Here is a 14908-nt window from a genome sequence, read left to right as displayed (position 1 = left end):
GCGTGCACATTCTCTTTTGATTGGCAATAACTTTCATATTGCAGACAAAATATTTCTGTTGTGATTCAGAGATTAGCAATTTTTGAAAAGAAATTATTAACAACAACAAAATGATGTAAAATACATACTAATAATACGCCCAATACATACATTTAAAAAAAAACGAAATCCAATGACTAAGAAGAAACTATATGAGGACCGAGTAATCTTTTTTGCAATCACTAACCCCTGATGCCCTCTGCTTGTATTTTTTCTTAGTAAATAAACTACCCAAAGTATAAGAATCAATAGGAAAATCAAAGGATATCATAGACTTCGATTGCTACCCAACGAAAATTTTCGTGGAAAATGAGGAAACTTTTGAACGACTGAATAAGTCTTTTTTATAGAGCTGAAGAGGAGTACAGTACCCCTTCAAAAGGCAAAGTTTTTTTCGTTCCGTACAATTTAAAAATTCACGAGTAAGAATCAAATCGGAACTAAATGCAATGAAATATGGATTCGCACGTGTTTCCACGCCCCACCAGGGCACCAATGGTTCCTTCGCTTGCACTTTTCGCTCCTTTTTGCATGTTTTGATGGCAATTCTTCCATTACTGGCGCCGAAATCGACCATATGGGCAAGCAAATTCAATCTTTATTCAAAATTCGAAGAAAAGACGAGTTATTTCTAAGATAAATTAGATTACCCCTCAGCTTACTACAAAATCAGGCACATATCCAACGAAGCAAATAGTACAGTAAGCCGGTTAAAGGCATCACCCCACGAATCTGAGGTGGTGCAGATTTCAGGTGGAGTATTCGTATACGGGATGGGAGACTATGGAGAAGGGGTGATTCCGTCCATTTCTTCCTAATTGCCGTAAAAAAACGGCCCGGAAGATGCGGCGCCGCACAAGGCTGGCGCGCTCCAGTCGAACTCCCTGTACAAAATAGTGCGCCAAAACGCCTGAAGCCGTATCTTCCGGGTCGTTTTTTATGGCAATTAGGAAGAAATGGACGGAATCACCCCCTCTCTGTAGTCTCCCATCCCGTATACGAATACTCCACCTGAAATCCTTAGATTCGTGGGGTGATGCCTTTAAGCATACGTTCGTTCTCGTCAGTAATAGCAATGATAGAATCGCAAATAAATGTGCAAAAAAAAAACTAGAGGAACACCACGTAAAGGAAGTTAAGAACTCAGAGGGCATTGTGCCGCAGCAAAGAACACATGTGCAAATGGCTGATTTTCTAAACGTCGAGTTCTTTGTTGCAGAAAACCGACGTGTGGTACATACATCTGCTGTCAGAAACACAGATTTTTTTTTTCAATTTTCTTTAACCCAACTTCATTTCATTCACTGACAGCGCTCTTCTTTGCGACAGAATTTTAATTAACTACTAGTTCTTGTCATGTTCCTGATAAATAAATTAAATAGGACGATTTTTGTGAAGTTGGTGACAAATGCACCGTACGGAAAAAAAATTGAGTAGAGAGAAATACTGAGTTTTTTTTTGCAAAACTATTTAACTACTCCACGAAAACATCCATTAGATATGATAGAAAGCATCCGAATCAAAGAAGAAAAGTTTATAAGAGGAACATTCATGAAATCCTGGGTGCGCCTCCAGGAGTGTTGTAGAAAAAAGAGTATTTCATGCTCTCTTTGTTATACAGCTGACACAAAGAAAATTTTAAAAAATAGATAATTAAATATTGAAAAGCACAGAAGACTATAGCTAATCAATTCTGTGTCTCTCGATGCTGAGGCTTTGGAACACAGGGGAAAAAAGTGAAGTGATTTTTTTTGGAAAAAATTGAGAAATTGAGAAAGATTGTTTGAAGAATACTAAACCGTATACGGTACAATATTGTCATTCTTAGTCTATTTCTTAGTCTTTTAATCTATTTTATAGACTTAGTTGATCGAACCACTGAGTGAAGAATATAATTTCTAAAAGAAATACTCTTGAGTTCACAAGTTCCCGTGGATTTTTGCTGTCAGTACACAACACCAAATAAATGAGTTTGTTCCCCGCACACACATCCAAAAATCTATAGAAGAAAATGAGAAATCAAACAAAATAGAGCGAATAGAGAAACGACAAGAAGCAACGGCAAAAGCGATTCCAGTTCTAGATTATACCGAAATATTTTCCTAAGGAAATGTAGAACTGAAATCGAACCGAAAAATTTTCCTAAGGAAATCTAGAACTTTCCTCAATAATGATATCTTTAAATGAGAACAGTTGCGCGTATGAATTCGTCTCGTTTAGCGACAAAGATTTCGCCACAACAAAGAATTTGCTTCTTTGTAACAATAGACACTTAGTCTAGTAACTATTCCATGCACTTTTGTCATTCCATGACCGCTATTCCCTGAATATGTATGTTGCTGATCACTCAATATTTTCGCTTTCTTTTTTTTCTTTTTGCTTTTTTTTTCTTCTCCAACTGCTGTTGCTAACGACGATAATAAGGACGAGTTCATGACGTGACCTACAGTATAATCAGCATGGGAATAAGTTCCTATCTACAAAAACAGTTTCATTTCTTTGACGATTAGGCGCAATTGATGAAGAAGAAACGTTCTTACACAGCAAAACGAGTTTCCAGTAGGAAGAAGAAAAATTGTATGTAGGAAGAATTATATCATAGAATTATCGTAGAGATACGCAATCGTAGAATTATAGGAAATAAAAAAGCCCGGTACGGTCTATTACCTTCTCATTAGTAAAATTCACAACTATTCTACACCTTTTTTCTGCCATCAATTTTCCTATACTGTCATTACTGACTTCATGCATCTAGAAGCGAAACCGGCACCTCTTCCTCTTTAGTTTTTCTTTTTAATTCAAATTTTCAAATACTTTTGATGACTTTTGTCCTCAATTGCATTTTTCCTCGTTTTTTATTCTCCATTTTTGAAGCATCAGGAAGCCCTAGAGGGATATATTATTGTTTTACAATAAACGCTATATTTTTATATTTTTCAACAACAGATAGAGAGTGTTTTATTGAACTCTTTTAAGTTACGTTACTTATAAAAATATTGAAATCAACATCGTTCCATTCAGATCAACCCCAATGAATCCTTGACGACAGCGAAATTGTCGAAATCAGGATCTCTAAGCGAAAAAGTAAGGAGAGAGGTGTGGTTCGCGAATATGAATGTGATTGCGCTAAAATTCCTTCATTAACCCAGAAAAGTGCGAAAGTGTGTCCTTGTTCCCAACGATGAAACTTATTCCGGGTAGTAAAATGATGGGAATCGGCATCGCGCTTGGGATTGTACAGATTGGGCAATTTCTGTTGTTTATTTAAGCTAAATTTGTTGGACTGCGGAAGCTGGACTGCGACGGACCGTGCTATCGTGTTATAAGTTGCATCGTTGGGGGCACGCGGGCAACCAAGACTCTTTCTCACGCCTTTTTTTCTGGATTACTAGACTGAATTGAGCGTGATCACAATCGCATTTGTGAATTACACCCTCTGCCCCTACATGTTCGTGGAGAGACTACACTACTCTCTATTTCTTGGACTGCAGCATCAAAAGAGACTCCAGGAAAGTCCAGAACAATTTTCTTTGATGCAAATTCATGAAGGGATTTCAAGAATTTTTCTCCCCACTCAGTTTACTTGAAGCAATCCCATTAATAACGACAACAATAAAAAAACTTGTTAAGAAAATCATAAACTATGTTCTAGGATGGAAGGATGATTAAGAAAAGAAAGGAAAAATAAATGGAAAAAGAAAATTTGAGAGAGTTGACCATTGTACACTTTGATTATTTCGAACCTCTAATGATAAACCCAATCTGGTCAGCAGAGATTTCTCCTTCTTTTTGTCTCGACGCGGATTGCTGGTGATTTTCAGGAAATATTGCAACCAACCGCTGCAATATTATCCATCATAATGACAGAAGGAAAAGTAAGAAAAAGGAGTGCAAACAGAGAGATTGAGTTGCAAATATGATTATTTTCAGCGCTGAAAAATGAAACTTCTCTGCTTTGCTGCAAACTCTGTTTTCATGAGAATCTTTGGACACACACAGCAATATATAAAAAGCGTCGAAGGCGCTCACTGTTCCCCTTTCTTTGGTAAAACTTTGCATAGATTAGACAAATTAACAAATGATAAACGAATAAAATTATCAATAAACATACTCCTCAATTTCGTCTAATCATGCAGATGATTTCCTTCTCAACACATTCATCTCAAGGGAACAATAGAGAAAACAACTGAGAACACCTGATTACAGTTATTTTTCTACAGTTACTAGTTGCATACGCAAGTTAATTCATTTAAAACGGAGTAAACGGAGCCTAATTTATTACCAATTTTATTTTCAAATCATCCTGAAATCAAGTTCGTTTACGTGAACAATCCAGAAGAGAAACGTATGCCCGGACTGCTGGGATCCTTCAATCAAGACTACTTCACCAATGCGATTTTAAAAGTGATTGACTGAGTAGCCGTTCGCAATTCAAATAAAAACTCTATCTGGAATAGAAACCAACTATTTATACTGTATTTATTCCCCTTCTTTTAAGTAAAAAAATACCCACCTAAAGTCAGCGTTGAAGTAAACCAAGAATCTGTTAGAAAAATGGAGGAAAGAGGAAAATGACTGAGGGATGTCAACAAGATATACCGCCAACAAATGAACCAGTTCTACTTCATTACGCTCACTAAAGCGACCGTAACACTGTTTACAGACTCAAACAATATCTACAATTCAATTACTTTTAACAACTGTTTGTTACTATCTTCAAATTTAATTTTGCTTAAAAACCCTAAAATATCTAGAATTCTAATGAGCGCCTCATTCAGAAGAAAATCATCAAGATCAATGAAACGGCTTGAAAAGGACCACTAAATATCAGATATGGAAGCCTCATCAGGATTAGAGTTCATCTTTCTTTTCAACAAAATGATCAGTAGGAAAGACAGAAAGAAAGGAAAAGTGTACTTGAAAAATAGAGAGAAATTGTAAAAGTAGCAGCGGCATAAGTGGTGACGAGAAAAAAAGAGTACGGATGGGAAAAATCGTCGACACAGCGGCATTATCGTTAATCTCACCGTAGACACTATTAAAATCATGCAAATAGTCGTCAGCGATGAGTCGAGGTCGAACGAGGTGGATGATCAATGAGATTCAACGACAACGGTGAAACGAACAAACGAATGTACGAATGTTCATCACGTAAATCATCTCCATGCCCGTGATTTCCCACCGCGATAGCACCACATACAACGTTCCATCGCTTTACAAACTAGAAAGATACGAAGGAATTCGCCGAAATGCGCTCGTATCATATCAACGATATCGATGTTTCCATGTGGACGCAAAACAATGACTAGGATTGATAGATGTGCGATCGAGCCGAACAGATTCGGTAGCGCACCATGCATGACCTTTGATAACGAATCGATTTTGATCCTTGGTGATTTCATTTTGTAATTTCTTGAGCTCTTTACGGTATAGGAATAGTATGGACTCTACTTACTATACGAAAGGTCCCAGTTATTTGTTCCCAAATACAAAGCGATTCACAATTCTACAGTAATAAGAAGTTATCGTTGCGCGTCCAGAGTCGATCAAGACCAACCAATATTTTCATCCATCAATAAATTGGTCCCAGGTTTGTCTGAGAGGATAAAACCAAAGACTACCAGATACATCGGTTGGATTCTCTGAGTGATTCTATGAGCATACGCGTTTCTAGTCTTCTACGATTCTGAATTGATGTCGAACATATTTGTGCGTCCAGAAAGGAAATTATTAGCGAAAGGAACTTCACCATTTGTAACGCACCCTTCCTCAAATCAAAAATCACGCATTTGTTCTGCATCTCCGCCGTTGCTTTTGGAAAAAGATCCATTGCAAAGTTAACATTATGAGTTTGTTACACTTGCACACGTGAGCAGGGATCATTGCTGAAGGATGCACACTTCAATAGAGTGCAGGATCTTTCCATGATCTCACCGCGTTTGCAAGGAACCGTTCGCGATATTGCACGTTCTCTGCTTGATGGCATGTGTTAAGATCTCTGCATATTTACTTTCGAGATAATCCGAAAGTTGTAATGTAAATAGAACTATTCTAGACTGAAACCACTGACAGGAAGTAAGTTACTGTATCGTTAAGGCCCTCTACCACAAAAAAACAACAAAGTTAGCAAGTGTCCATAGATGGTACTAATCTCCTACAGGTTGCCCCTATTCTGCATAGTGATTTGTATAAAATCATTTAAAAAAAAACTATATTTACGACCATACCATGGATTTAATACAACTTTAGTGTAATTTTTTACCTTTTGGCCGCCGGCAGATGATGATTTTGTCTCAGGTAAACAATAGTTAGAGTGTTCTAATGTACTGATGTCCAGTGAAGTAAAACAACTACCACAATAACAATCCACAATAATATCGCTGAGGTAGATTATGACACGAAGGGAATTTCTTTTGTATCTCCTCCATAAGCAAAACTATTCAAAGTATTCATACGTGGTAAAGAGATTAAATACAATTATATATAAGATCACTCAAGAAACAGTAAGAATACACTAAGAAACTTTAACGTAACACTACTACTTCAAGCAGCTACTAAAATATCCATACATCGCATCAATTTTTCTCGCTTACTATCAAAATAGACGGAAGGAAATGGTTCTATGAGGAAAATATTAAAAAAAAAACAAATTATTAAAATATCTAAACCTACAAAACAACAAAAATCCGGCGCCACTACAGTAGGTTTGAAAATATGGATTACGGAGTCTAGAAAATCCGAAGAGAATTTTAAAACTATGGAGCATTACGGGTGCCGAAGGACTTCATTGCGTTCACATTCGTCTATTTTCATTGAGAATTAATCAAAATGCCAAGAGTAATTAATTTCACTGTTGGGTAATGTTGTTAATTTCTTGAGTAATGGATGCTAAATATTCTAGTGATAGATATACGTGAACGGTTTGCAGACTTATTTCACACAACAATTTAAGACTAAGATTCTTATTTATAGATTCAACAATATAATAGAACAAAAGTAGTCAGTAAAACATTGATCTTATTTCGAGAGATTCTGCAATCTTTGCAATCCGCTGCACTCTTTAAGCAGCAATTTGTATAAACATTTACAGTTCATGTGTACACAGAACTCATGTGACTGAGTTTTTTAAGCGTCTTGATCCTCCACCTTTGACTGAATTCTACGATCAACACTTTTAAAAACTTTAAGACACATTTTTAAATCTTGAATGATTAAATGACGAAATACCGTACAGCTGATTAGTAAAGACTCGTAGGAATGCGTTAAGCTTGAAGGCATCACCCACGAATCTGAGGTGGTATGGATTTCAGGGGGAGTATTCTTATACGAAGTAGTAGATTATGGAGAGGAGGGTGATTCCGTCCATTTCTTCCTCACTGCCGTAAAAACGGCCCGGAAGATGCGTCGTGTGCACCCAGCTGGCGCGCTCCAATCGAACTCGCAGAAAATAGCGCGCCGGAACGCTCGAAGTCGTATCTTCCGGGTCGTTTTTACGTCAATTGGGAAGAAATGGACGGGATCATACCCCCCTCCCCTTAATCTACTACCCCGTATACGAATACTCCACCTAAAATCCGTACCACCTCAGATTTGTGGAGGGATGCCTTTGAGGCTCACTTATCCTTATTAAGAGACGACGACAATCCAACGCCATGCTTTTTACAGAAGAAGCGATACCTGACCTTACCTCAAGGAAAAAATGAGTGTTATATTCGGTCTTTCTCGTTTGAAATACAATTGAAACCATAAATTTGTCACAATTAAATACCTGACCATAATGTAAAGGAAATTTACCAAAAGGAAATGTTGAAAACGCTGTTAATTTTGCTTTTTGAGAACGAAATGATATGAGAAGAAATACAGCCGCAACTATACAACTAGAAACTATAGAAGGATTTTTAACAATCAGCAGCAGCAGCGCAGCAGAGAAACATAGATGTGAAATAAGGACACGCCTGACACATGACGCAACACTATTCCCGTACACTTCTAACCATCTTGTCGGGTTCACTAAGAATCATCACATTATAAACATCGAATGCAAGCCACAACATGCGAATGCTGAAGATTAAATTTGAGAAAGAAAATAGCATCACCAAAAATGCCGGAAATTCCTGAAACGTTCGGAGAATCTCCGTTATTTAGGCTTGCACGGCCCAATGTGTCGTGTATGCGAATCCGATTGCTACCTGTTCGCGATGACCCTGCTTGCGCTAAATGCAATCAGCGATTTGAGTATCGCTCTGTGAACGTACGAGCTACGTAACTTACGGCGGAAGATACTAGGTTATTGTAAGAAGGGGTTGCTGTCCAGCACACTGGCAAAGTCCAGCCCAAATCATAGGTGCGATAGGAGGAGCCGGAACTCACTCAGGTGAAGGGAGTCTAGCTTATCGGATGCAGCTCAAGTGATAAGGATCCCTTCGACAAGCATCCAAAAGTGAAGGGGATTCCTTCGCAAACCATCCAGAGGTGAACGTGGTCGTAGCAGCGGCTCCTACTATCGCATATATGGCTCAAACAAGTCAAATACGTAGGAAGAGCGTGAGATCCTTGATAACAACTCTGCGCTTCGTTACGCTGAACTGCTGGACATCGTCGACCTGAGCTACTCGGGTCACTCGGTGTCGATAGGCAGTTCACGCGAGGCGCCAAGTCTCCCTAGATATGGAACAGTGACGAATGGATGAATTCTGTATGAGCTCTTGCTGTAGATCAAGAAGGTGTAGCAGAGATGTGTTCAAGGACAACACGCCTCGGCGAAGTTGCGGGTAATCGTGTCAGGCGATAATACCGCTCAAGTAAAGAACGCGGGCCAATATCAATCGCTGAATTTCGCGCAAAGCAGTATTAGAGTATGAATTTCGTGAAAGTAACAATGGTTTTGTGAACGATAAAGGCAAGACATAAAATAAAAAAGCAAATGAACGATTCAAATTTAACAGAAAACGAAATGGTCAAGCGGAATCGTTGATTCAAATGGAAAACAAAAGACATTACTAATAATAGAAACACTAGAAGTGCCCCATAAATTTCGAATCTTAAATATTTATGGGAAATTTTCGAATCTACATGTGGTGGGAAAGCGTGCTTTCGGTACCACGTGAACTATCAACAATCTAAAAAAAATTGTCTGAAAACGCAGAATTTGTGGAACTCCGAATCGTTTCCACAATGGTAAGGCAAAAAACTAAAAAAAAAAGCAGTTGTATAACTAGAATACTTCCAAAAAAAAAACTGGTAATCAAACGAAATTCCTGGAACTAATTCGAGATGCTGGGCAAAAGTAGCAAATTCTCAGACAACTAATTGCTTCCGTGAATAGATTCACAGTAATTTTGAAATTTTCTTGGATAAAGAGAAACATAGATAAGAAGAACTACATACAAGTGTAAAATTTGAAGTTAAAAACAACTATGATCGAGTCACAATCCTTTAATCTGCACCTAATTTCGCTTTTTTTCTGGACTTCTCATTAGAAAATCTGTGAAAGCACTCCCTCAATGAAATTTAGGCAAAGTGAATTTGAACGAAATAAAGCTGAACGCTCAAAATGAAATTTTGCGTAAAGCAGTTCGTAAACATAGACAGGTAAACAAGTATAAACATTCACTACTAAATAACTTAACCACTAAAAAGTCAAATTGTATATTTTTCAGCCAATGCTAATACTGCTGATTTCTTCCCCGTTGTTTTAAAGATTTCAAAACATAAGCCACAGTCGAATAAACAAAGCAGCCTTCTTTACCAGTATTCCGCAAATAATGTTATGCACGCGCATCGGTATTATTCGACCAACTATTTACACACATAAGCATGACAACCTTTTGTCGCTGTTCCACGGATTATGGTGTTGTTTTGCATGCTCATGTCGACAAAATCATAGATCAAAAACAAATCAATGTAGAGGGGAGACATAGAAACTGCTAAAAAGAAACAAGCCTAATCTTATGATGACCTAAAGATCAAAACACCAACTGGAACATCCATGGAAATCCCCTTTTTTTTCTTCGAAAAAAAAGGAGGAAATTAAGAGCGGAATTGAAGAAATGCAGAACATGACATAGCCCTAACGGTTAAACTTCACCTCTTTATCGACATTTTTCAGATTAGAAACCTATAAAGCAACAAGTTAACGCATTCAGGTGTAGCAGGCACTTTTCTCTAACTATCAAATTTACGTATTCGCGTAGCAAACTGGTCAATAATAGAAATGACAAATAAAATAAAATTTCAAATTTCATTGAGGCACAGCTCTGCTTCAAATGTTCTCCTCGTACAAAAACACCTATTAAATCGTTAATTATAAGCACTGAGACTGAGAATTATAGGAAGAATGAATTTTCAATGAAAGTTATTGAAGAATCGAACTCGAATGAGGTCAAATCAAATCTTTATCGTTAAACTCTGGAACAAAACGGGGCACTTTGACAATAATGTTTGTTAATTTGTCAATTTGGGGGCGGGAGTACCGCAGTCGGCAAGAGGTTCGGCTTCCTGCACGATCGATCGGAGGTTCGAATCCGCCCTAGTGCTCACCAAGCCTTTCATCCCTCCGTCCCTCGGTCGATAAATTGGTACCAGACTTGTCTGGGAGGATAAAAACACTGACTTGACCCATCGGCTGACCCCCGCAAGTCATTGTGAAGACGAGTTGGTGAACCTCAAACTACTCCGAATTGAAGTGAATGTGGGGGCGCATCCCAAGCGGATTGATTAACGCCAGAGACTTTGTAATTTATCCTTAATTTGTCTGTTTAGCTCCGGAATACACTACTTTTACAGTACTTAATTCTGAACCCTTAATTAAACCAGTGTTCTATGTACTTACATATATCCTCTTACATTTTTCTAGAGTTTTCTTCAGAAACATATAAGAGGATAGAAGGAGAAAGAATTAGTTGCACGTTAAATCCTTCAATCCTGGTACTGTACTCTCATTTGCTACTTGATCTTCGTTGTTGTCACTTATCTTCACTTCCTTATATCTACATTTATATCTCCTTTTGAAATGTTTTCTGTGTAAACATTGTGATGCAACAAATAAATAAATTGTATAATTATCACGCGCTTGTTCCCTAATTCACTATTGAATATGCGATTTCCCTTTGAGTACGTCTACCTCTCGAGCTGAACTAAGCCCAAACACAGAGAATTTTACGAATGTAGTTGAAAATAGAAAAAAAACAGATGAACAACTACAACCACAACAATAGTACATCTGCATATTGTGCCCAATACAGGTTTCCCATTAAGTCTAAAGATTTTTTTCTGCGGAACTTCAACGCTGCCCAATCTTCACCAGTTGATTGCTCTTTTAACCCCTTCAGGTAATATAAATATTCATATAAAATATGACTATCAAAAACGGAGAGAACATTATATTGTAATCGTAATAAAATTGTTGAATTGTCAAGACACAAGACAAAGGAGATTCAAGAAAAGAGAAGGAGAATACAAAAAAATGACTGAAAAAACACATCGGAATAGATGAGTGATGAGATCTGGGCCGATCTAGCAAAACTCTGAACTCTGCAAACTATCAAAGATGTGGGATCGACAGTACCTCACAGGTGCAAGTATTTTCCCATCAAAAATTATGATACCAGATCCTATCACGGATTTTTCATTGAATAAGACCGTTGTAACCGTCGGGACCGGATATTCTACAAAAATTTCTAACTAGAATTGTGGTAGGACTCAAATTCGTTATGTTACCAATGGCTAACACGGTTTTCGATAAGAGAAACAGCAGAAAACTATAAAACGTGAAGGGTTGAAATTGGCGTGTACTTGCGTATGTGGTTACGTGCTGAATCCCATTCCGTGATGTTGATGGATACGAAAATAGCAGAGAAAGAATATGCTGGAAACACAAAGTGCGCCTCCTTCTGGGGAGAAACACGAAGGAAAATTGATTAGCGAGTCCAATACCCCCACTATTGCCACATTTTTAACATTCTATAGGATACCTCAAAAAAATCCAAAATGGTTGGGTGAGGGAAAGAGGTTAATTTAGAAGCAATCAAGCAACCGAAAGGAAAGAATGTCATTCCCATGCACTCGTGCTTTTCTGTCATTTACATCAACAGAAAATGACGATAAATGACATTTGATAAGCGGATTTGTGACTCACATTGAGAGATTTTGAGGAACGATTGATGTCATAGAAAGTAAATAAAAATATAAAGAAGTTAAATAAGGAAAAGAAACGGATACTGCTTTGGAATAAACCGTCTAAAGATATTTGTATCGAAGCAATGTTTGCACGTTGTAAAAAGATAGCGCATTTTTTCTCTCCCATAAAATTGCTGACATTCAAAAATTTATCGAGTACAAAATTATCAGTGAACTACATTTACCACTAAAAAAGGAACTAGGAAATGAAAGATGAAAGCCTATCACCATTTTAAAAAAGGAACTAGAAGATAAAAGATAAAAGACCATCTTAATGTGAGACATCTGGGACAAGTAAAGCAAAATAAACTATTTATTCCGCTAATGCCTCTCTCAAGTCAACTATATATTATTATTTTTGTATATTCATTGGTCATACTACTTGTGCCAGTACAGTATTTTATTGAAGGCATCACCCCACGAATCTGAGGTGGTACGGTTTTCAGGTGGAGTATTCGTATACGGAATCGTAGATTTTGGAGAGATGGGTGACTCCTTCCATTTCTTGCTAGTTGGTCTGGAAGATGCGGCATGTGCACACGGCTGGCGCGCTCCAATCGGACTCGTTGTAGAAAATTGCGCGCCGGGACGCTCGAAGCCGTATCGTCCAGGCCGTTTTTTACGGCAATTAGAAAGAAATGGACGGAATCACCCACCTCTCTTTAGTCCACGATTCCGTATACGAATACTCCACCTGAAATCCGTACCACCTCAGATTCGTGGGGTGATGCCTTTAAGTACTGATTAATATGAAATTATGCCTATCGAAGTTGTAGTTTGTAACATACGTGACTAGTGCATATACACTAATCATTAAATACAGTTGACTAAGGGCTAACGGACGGGTGTAACGCAGTCGGCAAGAGGTTCCGCTGCTGATTGATCGGAGGTTCGAGTCCGCCCTGGTGCCAACCAAGCCTTCTCTCCCTACGGGATCGATAAATTGGTACCAGACTCGCCTGGGAGGATAAAAACACTGACTTGACACATCGGCTAGCCACCGCAAGTCATTGTATAGGCCAGTTACACGTTCGTAAACCTCAAACGAGCCTGAATTGAAGTGAACGTGGTGGCGCATCCCAAGCGGATTGACTAACGCCAGAGACTTTTTTCTTTAAATAAAATAACTGCTGAAGCAAACATTATTTTCATTTCAATTATAAAACTCACATTACTTCTCAATCATTACATGAATACAAGAGGTGAATTTGTAAATAAATCCCTTCCTTGTCTCTGAAAACACTAGTGGGAAGGGTACACAAACTGTTCAAATATGGCCACTGATAGAGTTGAAAACTTGAAGCACACTAATTGCACACGAAGAGATGCTTGAAATCTGTCAGAAACTCTAGAACACCAACTTTACGACGCAAGTCCAACTTTTTAGAACAGCTACTTGCAGCTCACGAAACCGGAAAGTCGTAACGCAAGCAGATTACAACAAAAAAGTACGAAAAACAGCAGCGAAAAATGATCTTCGGACAGCTCAATTTCTTTCTTCGATGCGACTAAATAGTCATCAAGGAACTTTGTGGAAATTGTCTGCCTAGTTTTATTGGTGATACACTGGACTGCATGTCACTCCTCGAAGTCACACAGCTGTCAAGAATTGTATTAAATGAGCGAAAAAAAGTTCTCAGAAAACATTCAACACATTGGAAATTTCTATTTACATAAAGACACCTATCACATAACATTCGTATTATACGACAGTACTCTGTAGTCAGTTTTATATGAACGGCTTTAAAAAAAATGTGGGAATGGAATGTTATGCACAGAACATATCGAAATATACCCTATTCAATAAATATACTAAATAACCCCGCGCAAACACTGTAAAGAATCCCATTAGTACAAGAAACTTCAACTCATTTCATATGGGGATGGATTCTCGTTTAATTGATGTCAAATAAATCTTATAGTTTTTGAACCTATTCTCATATTTCAGACGACCCATAGGGAATAATGAACGAAAAGACAAATGACGCGTATTTATATTTTGTCTTGGGGCTATTTGAAACGACCGAAGAAAGACCGGAAGAAACGAAAGAAATCAATAACGATCAACAAAAAAAAAACTAATCATAGTAATACACACTCGTAATTTAATTTCAAGACCTCTAAAGTAAGGGAAAAACCAGACGATATCACATATTACTGACGACGGCAATGAAAATTCCACAGAAACAGGTCAGAGCTGATATTTCGAAAAAGAAGAGGGTATAAATGGAACATAGGCAGCAAACGTGCAGTATAACATGAATAGATGCAACTTTTTAATGTTTTATATGACCCATAGCCAACAATAGCCAGAATCGTTCACCGTCTTGAATGGGACCTGTTTATGGATGTACAACGACAGGAAAACCTACTTTCAACGTGCATAAAATGACTATATGTTACATAAATAATTAAACAAAAACGAACAATTGGTTTGAATCACGTCAATAGGATCACCGACACAAAGATGCAACGCGAAATGAAGCCAACGAGCCGCCGTGTTCGACGAGTCACGTTGCCTGCTTTTATATGGCCTCCGCACCAGCTACGTCTCTCCAGAATTCCGACCCCGCCTCCCAAAATCTAACGATAACGTAAGAATAGATACTTTACTAGAATGCTAAATGGTGCAGAAATAAAGTGACCAATTGAACCGGAATTTTAGCGGCTATTAATCAAAATAGAAGGGGCT

At 37.9% G+C, this 14908-nt stretch overlaps 1 protein-coding gene across 1 annotated transcript in view; it reads right to left on the bottom strand.

The window, feature by feature from the left end:
* Window positions 1-14908, bottom strand: part of RB195_013317 (uncharacterized protein) — a gene marked incomplete at both ends in the record, with an annotated part of 42146 nt that overhangs the window by 12417 nt on the left and 14821 nt on the right. The gene's annotated exons all lie outside the window — the stretch shown is intronic.

The sequence above is a fragment of the Necator americanus genome, chromosome V (assembly GCF_031761385.1).
Source record: "Necator americanus strain Aroian chromosome V, whole genome shotgun sequence".
NCBI lineage: Eukaryota > Metazoa > Nematoda > Chromadorea > Rhabditida > Ancylostomatidae > Necator > Necator americanus.
Note: the sequence above shows the minus strand (reverse complement) of the source record. Positions and strands in the feature narration are given on the sequence as shown.